Here is a 12,345-nt window from a genome sequence, read left to right as displayed (position 1 = left end):
GTATAGTAGCTTAGTGAATCATGAAAATTGATAGCCTTATGTCATGATTCATTGTAGGTCATATCCAATGTGCATCATATATACTAGTGCACTCACCATGGGAAACCCACCCTGATAGCTAAAACAAGTCATACCTCGAATTAGGAGGTAGTACTATATTACAATCTTTGCTGGATTGCTCAAATCCATGAATTGACTATGAACAACTTATCTACTTACAAGGAACCCATGACTTGTATCTACTATGCAACTTTTTATGCACCTAAGTCATATATGATATAAGAGATAAGGGTTGAATGCTCAAATCAATTTAATATGTAAAAAGGATAGTAAGAGGATAGTCGAGTATGACTTTGTTATATCATGTTTTGCTTTTAGGGGCTCAATCTTAAAAACTTTCCATTAGCCTCAAAAGTAGATTGAGTACCATAGAAAGAATCTGTTCCATAGTCATATCACCTCTTTATACTATCTTACTAAATCCGAAAGTACTTATTCTTTATGCGTTTTCTCTTCTAGTGGTAGTTTAGTTTTGTAGATTGTGTCACCATCCTACTGTTATTAAAAATAAGATTTTAGATGATACAACAAAGAGAACTACTCTTAGTTCCTATAAGGAACATCTTAAGCCAAACAAATTCCTTTGTTACTTCAAAAACAATAAAAACCATGTAGAGTATACACATAGCTATAAGGACCTATGAGAGGCCTCATCAAACTAAAAGTCTAATTCCCGGTACCTAATGAGTACTAACTCATCGCAAAGACTCACAAACATATAATTCCTCATTCTTCAAAGATACTTGAGTATATGCTTGATATCCACCCAAAACTCTAATACCATATCAAATTAATATTCACTCACTATTCCTATGACAAAGCAAATATTTGGTATAACACATAATATACATGATACTACCAATAGCAGAGGCATAGGATACTGTCTTAATGCGATTTTTCTCCTTAGATATCCAAGGACAATAATCATGAGAAAGACAACTCAAAACCTATGGATATCAAATAGAGTCCTACATCATGCACTTGACCAAATGATTTTTAGTGTAAGAGACATAATGCAATTTTCCCATTCTTGTAGTCCTAAAGGGCCTTAAACCTAATAATATATTGTGTCTCTTTTATATTTTCATCTAAAATTGAGTAGACAAATATATATTGACTGAAGATAATATCCCTACATCATTCCCAATGAGTAGATTGTCAACCACTTACTAGATCTAAAAGGACTACCATGGTTCCTTGCACATTCTTATACGAACAAGGCCCTTTGTTATGAAAATTTTTGGTTGTTGTATTTCATAAATGAGATGCATTGTAAGGGATAGGAGTATTTCGATGGATTTGAGTATGACTACTATTGAAATGATTTTCTTTAATTGAAACAAAGTTTCAAACTATAACCTTTAGTTATAGACTAGCCATATAAAACTCAAGCTTTCCATTTACTCATTTGTTTCTCTTATAAACCAACTCACACTTATAGGTTTTATCCTTTCAGGTGCTACTATAGGAACCCAAACTATGTTAGAAGACAAAGATTCTCTTGCTAAGAATGAACACAAAAACCACTCACTATTTCATCATAATCCATAAGATATAAACCTCCTACTATGATGAAGTACTGGTGCACTAGAAATCATAGAAATGGTATGTCTTTAACCCTTTGGATCCATGATATCTTGTGCAAAAGTGGGACTATATTCTAATGTATCCTCCAATCTATATCACTCTTTACCTTATTCCTTATCATAAATTCTTAATAAGAAATCTGCATTTTTACCAACAAATAGCTTTTGATGTCTTGACTATAAAGGCAATAACCTAAAATTTCTCTTAGATATCCTATAAATTTATAATCCTCTTAAGGAAATAAGGTATTACACAGTCTTTAAAATTCTTTAAAAGAATATGGGAAGTAATGAAAAACCAATCACCAATCTCACTATGTTTATATAAGTTTGATAACTTCTTTCCACCTCTCCATTTTGCAGTGTAGTCCTTGGTGCAAATAACTGGGATATAATCTCGTACTTCATATGGAGAATCAAACTTACTAGACACACCACTTTGATCCAATCGCAGTTCTTGGTATGTGTACCCAATAGGTTATCCGACCTTGTCTTAAATTCAATGAATATATCCAAGGTATCAAATTTCCTATGCATATATATCTAAACCTAGAGTATTTATCAGTAAAATGTTGAAATACCCACACTATCCATGCATAAACACAAAAATATCCATTTACGTTAGTATGCACTAACTCTAAACATCTCTTGGCTTTAGTCTTCTTAGTCATTTTACCATTTATATAGTATTTTCAGATTGGAAGATCTTCTAGAATCAAAGAATACGGATTTGACTAATCTTTGGATCCTATTTAGATTAATATGACCTAGGTCTAGATAACAAATGTGTAATTAGTGCTAGGTTTAATCTTGAGATCTGAGTATTCTCATTACTTGGCAAAGTGATAATGAAATACATATAAAAGAAGAATATATTACCTCCCATTAACTTGCACAACTAACCTTACAATTGAAGCTAAGTTAAGTATAATCCCATCATTTAACCTTCTCACTTGTTGAATACCTTATAAAGACTTGAAAATAGTGGGCCTAGAATTTATCCACCATAAATGGTGAAATTCATCACTAAATATTTAATAATGAGAAAATGATGTATACCTTTATTTTTCCTCAGATGAACTGAATATTCCTTTTCTAATGTCCGAAAAGGTCACAAAAAAATCAATTGCTCGTGAGCTTGCTCTCTTATTCATTCTCCCGAACTTTCCTTATTTGGTATTATCAATCTTCTTCTTGGTAGAAGAACCTTTGACTCCCATACGAAAACCCCCATATTATTTGAGAATCTTTTTAACCATTTTGAAGGAAAATGACAAAGTCTCTAAGATCATATGAACTCTAGTGTTCATAATAGTCCTAAGGGCAGCTTGTCTAAACTAACCTGTCTTTGTAATCAAACAACCCTTCATACTAACAAGAGAATATCAAAGTCTCTGGTAATAAACATGTGTTGTTATTGCAAGACATTATCCAAAGATCCAAGTATTAGACATTTGGTTTTCTAATCTGTCTAATGCCACATTTGATATACTACTATTTCCTTATGCTAGGTTAGTTCAAATGGAATAGCTAGCTCTAATAAATTAGTTTCTTTGCAATTAGTTATTAAATCTAGATTAAAATTAGACCAAATGATTAGTTAGGCTTAGTCTAAAGTGAGAAAGAGAGTGATAGTAAATAACTAGCATGATACCTGTAATAAAGAATACAATTGTGCATATGACATAATTGAGTATTCATAACATTTGGTAATTAATTTAGGAAAAATGTAGTGCTCTCAAACTACATGTCCTTTTACAAGGAATTGTACAAAATGGTGACTCCGTTGGGGATCATAAAGGGTTAAGCTTGGATTATACTTGAGTGAAATATGGTGTTTGATTAGTCGATTAGTGCATACCCACATTTTTGTGCTTTTGTATGCTTAAGTGTTGATAGCACATTAAGAGTTTTGATATGATGATTATCTATGTTTTTTGCTTGATTATTATATTCATTTGAGATCTTGACATGTTGATTATATTGATTGATTTTCTTACCTAACTTAGCATGTTACTTATACGATGTATCTTAGTATAATAAGAACCAAGCCTATGGTGGGCTGGTCATGACCTTATTAAGGTATCTAAAGGAAAAATCAACATACATTTATTTGGCCCATGGACTATGCAAGTGGGACCATGGTGAGCGATTCGACCACTTCATGTTCGATGATTAGTGTATAACTGTTGTCCTTGAACTATCAATGTTACCAAGTAAGGAACCCCATCGGTGGGGTGATTATTCTCATTATAGACATGTTTAGTCTCGTCCTAATGGAGAGTTCATATCTCTTGATTCCTAGGGTCCAACCAATCGGTGGGGTGGTAATGAACCCAAATCAAGATGGGCATGACAATGGAGGTCATAGGCTTGCCTAGGGCCCTCTCCCACTTAATCTTTTGAGATAGATAAGAGTATATTAAATCCTTAGTAATTATCTTGATGAATAAATTATTTACTTTGAGAATTTCCAAAAATATTTATTTCCTAATTGGATACTTAATGTAATAGGAGAATATCAACATGCAAAATTTAAAATTTCCATGAGAGTATTTTTAAAAAAGAGTTTCCATAAAATGTCCACTCTCAAAATTTTAAAATCTATTTTTATTAAATTCTCTGTTTATACACAATTAATCCAATTAATAAATATTTTATTTAGGAAATGTTTTCAAAGAAATTTATCTCCATCAAATTACTAATCATTTTTGTAATAACCTTTTAATGATAAATTATCTCTAATAAAAATTTGCATAATATTTATTTTCCCAATTGGAAACACTAGTGTAATAAGGAAATTATCAATTTATAAGATTTTGAAAATCTTGAGAGCACCTTATCCAAAAAAGGAACTTTAACTTCTCATATTCAAAATTCCTCATAAAATTTACTTTCCTTATCTTTACACCTTTCCAATCTAATAAATATTCTCATGGAAACTTCATAATAATTTCTTCAATTAAATACTACCCAAAACATAACTTTTTAGTAATTTCTTAACGGATAAAATATTCTCTATGAAAAACTTCCAAAAATGTTTATTTCCTTAAAAGAAATTAAACAATTTTTTTTGACAAGTATTTTCAAAATATTTTATATCTCCATTAAATTACTCAAAGTTTCCAAAAATATTTTGGCAATCATTCTTATCATAAATTCTCTATCATGAGATTTTTCAAATCCGTTATTTATCTTTCAAACTAAGACTCCTGTGCTAAAAGAATTTCTCTTTTATTCCTTATCCTTGAACTATCCATATCCAAATTGAAAGGTTTCCTCCTTCTATTAGGGGGGAAAGAGCTTGGAGAACTATGTAGGTGTACTTCTCCTTTTCCCAAGGTGGGAAAGCTTGGAGAACCACCTATCTATAATCAAGTGGATAGTTCTAAAAGGAATAACATTCTTATTAACAACAACCAGTTTAAATAAATAATATTGGAAAAATCTTCTTATGAAAATTTAATAAGAATACCAAAACATATTTCTTTAGGTTTTAATATTTATTTTGGTAACCTTCTTAATTATATATTATTTATCATAAATTTCCAAAATTAACTTGTTTTCTTTAAATATGAATTGTGCAAAATAGGAAAAATATTATTTATAAAGATTTGGAAAAACAAGAACTTTTCCTTAAAAGAAAGATTTATTGTTAGAGATCTCCCAAATTTGAGAAGATTTTAAATAAAATTTAAAACCCTTAAGAATTAATTTTGAAAAAAAAAAAAAGACTCTTAATTTTTTTTCCAACTTATCTTTCTTAAAACAAAATTTTCTATTCATGCACATTCTGATTGAAATAAGTTTTTCAATTTTGAAAAATCCATAAAAATTTATATCCAATTAAGAATACTAAAATATCTTATTTTAATCTACATATGCCATTAATAAAAAACATAAAGAATAAATAAGAAAATAATTAAATAGAAATATTTCCCATGGCCTTTAGGGATCATGTTACATATTTGGTAATTAAAAAATGGATAAAATCCAAATAACCAAAATAGCCTTACAACCAAATATTAGGGTTAGTAAAAATTGAAACATCCTAAAAAGCCTAATTGCTGCCAAAAAAAATTCTCATGCCTTATATCTCATAGGGTACATGTATTTATCCTTAGGAATCTCTAGATCTAACACAATTGAAATAAATGGCTTCAAAAACTATAGAATAATACAGATTTAGAGATTAAAACTTATACCTATGATCTAGATGTTCCCAGAACGAAATCCATCCGATAAAGAATGTGCCTGAATGCTCTAAAGGTCTCATACACTCACATTCTTCCACTCGATGACTTGAACCATGTCTATGACACTCCAAAGAGTGGACTTTGGAAGGTGGATGCCTAGACTCTCACTCTCTCTTTGAATTTAGAAGACAACAATCAAAAGACCATTAGAAAACCCTAACGCCATAAAGGGGTATTTATAAGGTTCCCTACTAAGCTTAAGTAACTTAAACTCGCATGGGCTTAGGATACTTAATTTAACCTAAAATAGGTCCTAATTGATTAATTAACCACATTAGGCCATCTAATTAATCAATTAGCCTAATCTAGAGACCTTATTCACTATCCCTTGTGTAACCTTGCGTAATTGCCAAAATACTCTTATGCACAAAAGTGAACTAAGAGTTAATCTAATCCTCATAAACCATGCCAACATGGTATATAAACTTAGATCATGGACTATTGGGACCCACAGGAGTACTAGCTTCCTTAGAATCCAATTCTAAAGTTGATTCAACATCCCACTTTAGAGAATCAACTACACTTTAGTACCTTATGTAAATAATAAGACAAAACTCGGGTTCATGACCTATTATACACTACATGTAAACCCCCATGAACTAGTGTCCATAATATAACAAGGTAGAGCTATCACCTCTCAAAATTACCTCTTAAATCCTTGAGTTATAGATCTCACTTATCATATGATCAATTGACACACTCTGACTCTAAATGACATATGTCAAATTCTACTAAAGGAATTATTATGACAACAAATTTTATGATCCGATGTCCTTTTAGATTATCTAAGGGGACACACTATCTCAAACCCATGAGATATCATGGTGTCTCTGTTGAGAATACCTGTTGTCACAAACCTTCATCAATAGTGACCCAATTCATAAAGATATATGACCACGTTAGGGTCTCACCTATAGGTCAAAACCTCTTATTGATTCAACAGAGGCTCAATATCCTCTCAAGGTTGAGAGTCCATATAATATAATAACTTGGTGAATCATGACAATTGATAGACTGATGTCATGATTCATAGTAGGTCATGTCTAGTGTGCATCATATATGCTAGTGCACTTACCATGAGAAACCTATCTCCATGGCCAAGACAAGTCATCCCCTAATTAGGAGGTGGTGTACTATAGTCTCTATTGGATTGCCCAAATATGTGAACTGACTATGGACAAATTATCTACTTACAAGGAACCAATGACTTGTATCATTTGTGTAACTCCTAATGCACCCAATCATGTACAATATAAGAGATATGGGTTGAGTCCTCAAATCAATGTCAATGCGTAAAATAGATAGTAAGGGAATAGTCAAGTTTGACTTTGTTATATAATGTCTTGTTTTTAGGAGTTCAATCTCAATTATAAGAGCATAAAAATTGTTATTATTGTAAAAATTTTAGGTTTTTAGTGCATCTATGGTGACCTAAAAGAAAATAAAGAATTCTTAAAGTTTTCTTTTGAGATTCTATAGTGACACAAGAGAAAAGAAGAAGTCTTTAAGTTTCTTTTTTAAGATCCTATGGTGATCTAAAAAAAGAAAAAAGAAAAAAATAAAGGATTCTTGAAGATCTAAGAAAAAAAAAAAGATTCTTTGAAGTTCTTATTTTGAGATCCATGGCAGTACAGTGATGTCAACTTTGACTCAAAATTAGGACTATCTCCCACGAGTTTCTTGGGGCAAGCCACTTATAGTTTTGAAGCTTAGGAAGTAAAAAATCCAATGCTTCAAATGGTTCACAATTTGAAGTTGAAACAAATGAAATATAATCGATTGAAGCAAGGTTACGCAATGAGCATATTGTTTCGATATTGAGTTAGAGCCAAATTGATTTTGGTTATTTGGGCTCGATTTTAAACAATTTTTAGGGTTTTTTTTTTTTTTTTTTGTAACAATTGGTCTTTTTAGGGTGTTTCAATTTTTACTAAACCTAATATTTGGTTGTAGGATTATTTTGCTAATTTGGATTTTAACTATTTTTTAATTATGAAATATGCAACAGGATCCCTAAAGGCCATGAGAAATATTTCTATTTAATTATTTCCTTATTTATTCTTTATGTTTTTTATTAATTACATATGTGACCTAAAATAGGATATTTTGATATTTTTAAATGGATATAAATTTTCATATATTTTTCAAAATTGGAAAACTTATTTTAGTTGGAATGTGCATGGTTAGGAAATATTATTTTTAGAAAAGATAAGTTGAAAAAGAATTAAGAGCTCTTTTTTTTAAATAAATAAAAAAATAATTCTTAGATATTTTAATTTTATTTAAAATCTTCTCAAATCTTTGAGATCTCTAAGAATAAAATTTTTCTTTTAAGGAAAAGCTTTTATTTTTTCAATTCTTTATAAATAATATTTTTCCTATTTTACACAAGATTCCAATTTAAAGAAAATAAGTTAATTTTGGAAATTTATGATAGATAATTTATAATTAAGAAGGTTACCAAAATAAGTGTTAAAACCTAAAGAAAAATGTTTTGGTATTGTTATTAAATTTTCATAAGAAGATTTTTTCAAGATTATTTATTTAAACTTGTTGCTAATAAAAATGTTATTTCTTTTGGAACTATCCACTTAGTTATGAATAAGTGGTTCTTTAGGCTCCCCTACCTTGAGAGAATAACTACATCTATATAGTCCTCCAAGCTCTCCCTCTTGAGAAAATGAAGAAATTGTTTAGTTTGGATACAAATAGTTCAATGATAAGGAATAAGAAAGAAATTTATTTTAGCATAGGAGTATCAATTTAAAAGATAATAACGCATTTAGAAAATCTCATGATAGAGAATTTATGATAAAAAAAGTTATCAAAATATTTTTGGAAACTTTTAATAATTTAATGGAGATCTAAAATATTTTGAAAATGCTTTGTAAAATGAATTGTTTAATGCCTTTTGAGGAAATAAACAGTTTTGAAAGTTTTTCATAGAGAATATTTTATCCATTAAGAAATTACTAAAAAATTATTTTTGGTAGTATTTAATGGAATAAATTATTATGAACATGAGAATATTTATTAGATTAGAAAAGTGTAAGGATAAAGAAAGTAAATTTGTGAGAAATTTTGAATATGAGAAGATAAAGTTCATTTCTTGGATAAAGTGCTCTTAAGATTTTCAAAATCTCATAAATTGATAATTTCCTTATTACACTAGTGTTTCTTATTCAAAAAATAAATATTATAGAAATTTTCATTAGAGATAATTTATCATTAAAAAATTCTCACCAAAAGACTTAGTAATTTGATGGAGATAAATTTCTTTGAAAACATCTCCTAGATAAAATGTTTGGATTAATTGTGTATACAAGGAGAATCTTATGAAAATAGATTTTAAAATTTTGAGAGTGGATATTTGATTAAAATTCTTTGAAAAATACTGTCATGGAAAATTTAAATTTTTCATGTTGATATTCCCCTATTACACTAGGTATCTAATTAGGAAATACATGTTTTTAGAAGTTCTTAAAGTAGATAATTTATTCATCAAGATAACTACTAAAGATTTAAAATGCTCTTATTTATCTCAAAAAAATAAGTGGTAAAGAACCCTAGGCAAGCTCAAGGCCTCTTTTGTCAAGTCCTTCTTTATTTGGGTTCAACACCACCCCACCAATTGGTTAAGAGTTAGGAATCAAGGGATACTAACTCTCTATTAGGACGAGACTATATATTTTTGTAGTAGGAACAACCACCCCATTGGTGGGTTCCTTACTTGGTGACATTGATAGTTCAGGGACAATGGTTGTACACTTATCATTGGATACAAAGTGGTTGAATCGCCCACCATGGTCCTATTTGCATCGTCCACAGGCCAAATAAAAGATATGTTGATCTTGCCTTTATATACCTTTCATGGTTAAGATAAGGTGGTCAATTTGAGTGGGTCTCTAACTAGTAATAAGGTCCTACCCATTGTAGACTTGATTCTTATGACACTAGGATACTTTGCAAAAGGATATGTAGTTTGAGACCAATACATTTTTCCTAAATTAATTACCAATTGGCTCGAATGCTTAATTATGTCATATGATGGTTTTTTTTTTTTTTTTTTGTTACAGATATCATGTTATTTATTTATTATTACTTTCTTTCTCACTTTGGACCAAACCTAACTTATCATTTGGACTAATTTTATTTTGGATTTAGTAACTAATTGTAAAGAAGTTAGTTTAGGTAGAGTTAACTATTCCTTATGAACTAACCCAGCAAAAGGAAAGAGTAGTATATCAAAGGCATCATTAGATGGATTGGAAGACTAAGTGTCTAATACTTGGATATTTAGATAATGTGTTGCAATAGCAACACATGTCTATTACCAAATACTTTGATATTCTCTTTCTAGCATGTAAGGGTTGTTTGGTGATAAAGGCAGGTCAGCTTAGACAAGCTGTCTTTAGGACTATTATGAACACTAGAGTTCATATGATCTTAAAGGCCTTGCTAGTTTCCTCCAGGATGGTTAAGAGGATTCTCAAAGAGTATAAGAGATTCATATGGGAGTCAAAGGTTTTTCAGGTTCTTCTACGAAGAAGAAGAATGACACCACCAAATAAGGAAAGTCTAGGAGAAATAATAAGAAAGCAAACTTAGGGACAAGTAATTTTTTATGAACTTTTAGGACACTAGAAAAGGAATGCTCAGTTCACATAAGGAAAAGGAAAAGTATACATTATTTTCTCATTGTTGAATATTTAGTTGTGGATTTCACCATTTATAGTGGATAGATTCTAAGCCCATTATTTATAGATCCTTGCAAGGTATTTAATAAATGAGGAAGTTAAATGATGGGATTGTACTTACCTTAGCTTTAATACAAGGTTAGTTATGCAAGTTAGTGAGGGGTAATATCTTCTTCTTTTATATGTATTCCATTATCACATTGCTAAGTGATGTGAATAGTTAAATCTTAGGATTGGACTTAACACTAATTAAACATTTGGTATCTAGACCTAGCTCATATTGATCTAAATAGGATTTAAAGACTATTAAGTTTGGATTATTTGATTCCAGAAGATCTTCTAGTTTGTGAATGCTATATAGATGGTAAAATGACCAAGAAGACTGGAGCCAAATGATGTTTAGAGTTAGTGCTTATTGACATGTATGGAGACCTTTTTGTGTTTATGCATGAATAGTGTGGGTATTTCATTATTTTATTGATAAATACTTTAAGTTTGGATATGTACATAGGAAATCTGATGCCTTGGATACATTCATTGAATTCAAGGCAGATCAGATAACCTATTGAGTAAACATACTAGGAACTTTGATTGGATCGAAGTGGTGTATGTCCAGTAAGTTTGATTCTTTTCATAGAGAGTACAAGATTATATCCCAATTATGTGCACCAGGGTCTACAATACAAAATGGAGAGGTGGAAAGAAGATATCAAATTTTAATAGACATAGTGAGATTAGTGATTAGATTTTTTATTTATTAACTCCCATATTTTTTTGAAGAATCTTAGAGATTGTGTAATATTTCTTTCTCCTAAGAGGTATATCAATTTATAAGAATCCTTGATTACTTCCTTCCCATGCTCTAGATCTCGTAGGGTGCATGCATCTATCCCTAGGGATCTCTAGATCTAACACAATAGAAATAAATGACTTTAAAAACCATAGAATAATACAAATCTAGTGATTAAAACTCATGTGCAATCTGAATGTTCACAAATCAAAATCCATCCAATAAAGAACATGTTTGAATGCTCTTAAGGTCTCATACACCCAAAGTCTTTCACCCTATGACTCGAACCATGTACATGACACTCTAAAGAGTCGACTTTGGAAGGGTGGATGGCTAAACTCTCATTCTCTCCCTAAATTTGGAAGATAATAGTCAAAAGGCCATTTGAAACCCCAAACCCTATAAAGGGGTATTTATAAGGTTCATCTACTAGGCTTAGGTGACTTAATTGCACATGAGGTTGGGTTACTTAATTTAGCCTAAAACGTGTCCTAATTGATTAATACCACATTGGACCATTTAATTAATCAATTAGCCCAATCTAGAAACCTTATTCACTATCCCTTGTGCAACCTTGTGTAATTACCAAAATGCTTTTATGCACAAGAGTGAATCAAGAGTCAATCCAATTCTCATAAACCATGCCAACATGGTATATGAGCTTAGAGCGGGGACCATTAGGACTCATATGAATATTAGTTCTCTTAAAATCCAATTTTGAAGTTGATCCAACATTTCAATACAGAAAATCAACTACACTCCAATACCCTATGTAAATAACAATAAGACATAGCTTAGGTCTATGACTTACTATCTATTGCATACAAACCCCCCATGAACTGGTGTCCCTAATCTAATAAAGTAGTGCTATCAACTATCAAGATTACCTCTCAAATCCTTAAGTTACAAATCTCACTTATTATGTGATCAACTGACATACTCTAGCTCCAATAAGC

This window comes from Vitis riparia, chromosome 6 (genome assembly GCF_004353265.1).
Source record: "Vitis riparia cultivar Riparia Gloire de Montpellier isolate 1030 chromosome 6, EGFV_Vit.rip_1.0, whole genome shotgun sequence".
Taxonomy (NCBI): domain Eukaryota; kingdom Viridiplantae; phylum Streptophyta; class Magnoliopsida; order Vitales; family Vitaceae; genus Vitis; species Vitis riparia.
This window is presented reverse-complemented; position numbering follows the sequence as displayed.